This window comes from Zingiber officinale, chromosome 6B (genome assembly GCF_018446385.1).
Source record: "Zingiber officinale cultivar Zhangliang chromosome 6B, Zo_v1.1, whole genome shotgun sequence".
Lineage (NCBI taxonomy): Eukaryota > Viridiplantae > Streptophyta > Magnoliopsida > Zingiberales > Zingiberaceae > Zingiber > Zingiber officinale.
The window spans coordinates 87,869,387-87,874,246 of record NC_055996.1 but is presented as its reverse complement, the minus strand read 5'-3'; positions in this window follow the sequence as shown (position 1 = coordinate 87,874,246).

Here is a 4,860-nt window from a genome sequence, read left to right as displayed (position 1 = left end):
TCATGGATCGTTATATGAGTGTCATATACTTTCTCATGTGGCTATTAGTATGACTACTAGTCCTTAGACCTGAAGTCACCATGGTTCCCTACATAAGGAGTTATGTACTTTGATTTCGTCAAACGTCACCCGTAACTGGGTGGACTATAAAGGCGATTACTGGGTATATAACAAATTATGCGGAGGGATGTGAGTGATGTAGATGGGATCTATCCCTCCTATATGATGAGAGGGACATCGTGATTCTTGATAGAGTGATACCACGAAGTGCATGGTCATGCCCAAATGAGTCAATATGAGATATTGAGCTCATTTGATTTAGTGAGTCTACTTGGAGTTCAGGATTTAGATTGATCAGAGGATGACACGGTCTATGCCTCACATTGATCAATCTAGATGTCTAGGATAGAAAGACACTTGTCATATTTTGTGAGGAGTCACAATTAGTAGTCACAAGGTGATGTTGGATCTCAACATTCTTGTAACTTGGGTAGTAATGATGTGTTGCTAGATACCGCTCATTACTTATGCTCCTAAATGGGTTTAGGGCATTGCCAACGTTACAAGAACCTATAGGGTCACACACTAAGGACAATTAGATGGAGATTAGGTTCATATGATGAACCAAGAGGATTAGATTCATTTGATGAATCAAATTGGATTAAGAGTAATCCTAATTGGGCTAATTGAGTTGGACTCAAGTTGATTCATGTGTTCAATGAGTCTAATTTAGATTATGACTCATTGAATCAATTTAATTAAATGAATTAGATTCATTATATTAAATTGGCTTGAATTAAATGGTTGGATTAGATCAACCATGAAAGAGATTAAGTCAAGTTTGACTTGACTTGAGAGGAAGAGGAAAAGTCAAGTTTGACTTGACTTTTTGCCACATCATTAGTGAGTTGGAAAGATATGGACCAATGATGATGCTCCACATCATCATGGTTACTTAAGTGAGATGTCACCTCATGGAGGTTACAATTCTTCACTTTAATGGCTCCACATTAATTGCACTTAATGTGGAAATGGGGGTTACATTTTTTGAAAGTGGTCGGCCACTATTGTGAGGGGATGGAATGAATTTTTCATTCAAGGCACATTCACTTCATCCTCTTCCTCAAGCTCTCCCTCTCCTCCTCTACCATTGCCGAGACCCTTTGGAGTGCTAGCACACTCTAAGGCTCTCTCTCCATTGAGTTGTTTGTGTGGATACATATAGAGAGTTGTCTATGTTGACAACTTCGAGATCCGGCACCATTTGGACGAGCGGGAACGCGAAGGGCTTCGCTTCAAAGGTATAACCTTTTTCCCTTGTAGATCTAAGTGTAGATCTAGGTAAACTCGTACTCGTAGTTTTTCGAAAAATTTTATTTTTCGCACGGATCCGTTTGCTAGGGAGATTCAGAGTTTCCGCGACGCGAAAAGCGGTTTTCACGGTCCGAAAAACCCAACACTATCTTCCTATTCTGTAATCTTACAGTAGCTAATAGTTGAGAATCACCACAAGGAATGTCTTCCCACAATTCTTCTTCACTAACCTTCAACATATTATACATTTTCTGAACTTTGGGCATAGGTGTTCCTTCTATATTCAATTGATCATATCCATTCATTGCGTCGTAAAGCTTTGATTTCATTGGATTCATAGGTCTTGATGATTCCTCTGGAGCAATCAGGCAGGATGATAAAGCAACGGAAGGTTCAATTTGGTTAAATACATATGACTCTTTATGACAATACCAGTTGTAATAATTTGAAATAAACTTATACTTATATATATGTGTTTTCACCGTATCCTCATCACGAAAAGTTGTATTTCTACATCTGTGCTGATTATATAAACATTTTAACTTGACATTATTCAAACATTCTAGATGAGACTTAGCGATATTCACAAACTCTACAACCCTAGTAAAAAATTTTGACTGATAAATTCATTGTATAACATATTGTACATTTAAACCTTATTCATATACATTATATCATAATGAGAATAAAATTTCTAACATGGTTAATCATGTCAAACTTGTTAGGACCGATGTGCCCGCTAGAGGGGGGTGAATAGCGTTTCGTCGCGCGCTCGTCAGTTTGCTTCGTCTTGATGATGATATGCAGCGGAAATGAAATACACGACTCACATAACGCTAACAAGTAGATTTACTTAATATCCACCTCAAGAAGAAGTGACTAATCCAAGGATCCACACACCAACTCACTCCTCCACTATGAAATACTCCTCGGTCGCAGTCGGAGGCGGAGAAACCTCGTATAAACACACACAACACTACAACACTCACACAAGAAGAAAATACAACAATACAATTGAAATACACCCTTCTTCTTACTTACTTGTTGCTTATTGTTGTTGCCTCTTAAATCTTGGAGATGCACTCCAAGAACTGGCAAGAATCTCGGAGAAGATCGCTGGTGAAAATCGCAGAGAACTGTAGGAGAAGAATGCAAAGTTTTTACGAAGAAAATGCTCCGCCCAAGCTTTAAACAGTGCTCCCAATCGATCGAATTCATCCTCAATCGATTGCCACGTCAGCACCACTCCTCCGCAGTCGTCCATCACCTGCATCCTGCGCAACGGTCGAATCCCAATCGATCGACCAATCGATTGGGACAGTCTGAATCGATCCACTGATCGATTCAGATGCTTTCTGTGTTCTCGCGATCGCGCGAGAACTCCTGCTGCCCCCTGCTGCCCAAACGATCGACTGATCGATTGGCAGCTCCCAATCGATCGCCCGATCGATTGGGAAAGCCCCTATGCTCGCGATTTCACATCCCAATCGATCGACCGATCGATTGAGCCTTCCCACGATCGTAGCATACTCTAATCGATCGCCCGATCGATTGACCAGCCTGGACTTGACTCAAACTCAAGTCCAAAATCTCCAACTCAACTCCTGGTCAACCGTGACTTGTTGGGTCTCCATGCCTAGCATTTGGCCACACCCGACCAACCTCGAACTAGCCTTCTAGCCTCCTCCAACAACCTTGCGTCCCTCGGATATCTCTCATCCTTCACGTCTTGCCTTCAGGAGCTTCCTTCGGCCTCATCCTAGTTGTCGGATTATACCACCACACTCGACCAACCTCGAACTAGTCTTCTAGCCTCCTCCATCAGCCTTGCGTCCCTCGGATATCTCCTCATCCTTCACGCCTTACCTTCAAGAGCTTCCTTCGGCCTCATCCTAGTTATCGAGTTCTCCTTGCCAAGTCATACTAGGACTTACTTTGTCAAGACCACATGCTTGGACTTACACCCTTTGCCAAGATCACACTTGGACTTTCTAATTGCCTGGCTCCTCACCAGGACTTTCTCCTTTGCCAAGTTCACACTTGAACTTTCCAACTGCCTGGCTCTTTACCAGGACTTTCCACTTGTCTGGCTCCTCACCAGGACTTTCCAATTGCCTGGCTCCTCACCAGGACTTTCCCGTTGCCTGGCTCCTCACCAGGACTTTCTCCTGCCTAGCTCTTCGTTAGGACTTTCCCATTGCCTGGCTCCTCACCAGGACTTTCTCCTGCCTAGCTCCTCGCTAGGACTTTCTCGTTGCCTGGCTCCTCACCAGGACTTTCTCCTGCCTAGTTCCTCACTAGAACTTTCCAAATGTCTAACATCCAGTTAGGACTTTCCCAGTCAAGTCTCCTGTCAACCTTGACCTACTTGACTTGTATTCTCAACAACATGGTCAACCCTTTGACCATCTCCATAACCTGACGATTGCTCCAGCAATCTCCTTATATTGTCAAACATCAAAACTCAAATCCTGACTCAAGCTTGACTCAACTCAAGCTTAGTCAAATTGGTCAACCTTGACCTGAAAAATTATCCCAACAAAACTAAGCATGATTATATTTAAATCATTTAGATCTCATGAAACTAAGCACACTCTTCTAACATAAATGTCGGAAACCATAGTATCTTGTAAAGTGATCAAGACAAGTCGAACAGATAAAACAACAATGAGCTCAAGGAGATTAACTTCGTTTAAGGTGGCCTTAACTGAAATATTGAAAGGTAAATAAGAATATCGAAGTTATCTATCAAGTTATCAAACTATGTAAATAGGATGTCATCCCAAGTTCAACCTATAACGACAACTACTATATCTTAATACAGAGGCTTAAGCTATGAATCAAGGCAAACAAACTTCACGAAGAAGATGAATCTAGTTACAAGCTTGTTTTGATGTTTAACCATAATTTGCAACATCTACTATTCAACATTTGCTATGGCGGCAGCCGAGGATTGTCATGCACGATAGAGCACTGCCAGGCACGACAAAGCACTGCCGGCCCGGTCGAGCAGTGTCGACCGCGGCACTTCTCGATGTTAAAGGAGGAGAGGGAGAAAAGGGAGAAGAGGAAAATACTCGAACGCCCGAGGAGGAGAGGTCGTTGGAGGGGAAGTTGGAGAGATCGCATAATGGGAAGATCGGGCATACGAGCCCTTATATCCCAAATTTATTGATGAATTATTTAATCTGTCACTAATAGTGGCTGATTCCGTCGCTAATAGCGACAGATTAAATAATCCGTTACTAATAACGACTGATTCCGTCGCTAATAGCGACGGATTAAATAATCTGTCGCTCATTTTTGTTACGATAGAAAATCTTAAATTTTGTCGCTAGTTCATCGCAAAATCACGAAATTTAGGATTTAGAGCTTCTCGTTGACTAAATAGAGGACTTAGCAACAGAATATATTTTTCATCACTAGTAGCGACAGATTAAATAAGCCATCATTTGTTTTTATTCCGACGAAAAACCCTAAATTCCGTCACTAACTCAGGGTAAAATTACGGAATTTATGATTTAGGGCTTCATATAGAGAAGAACT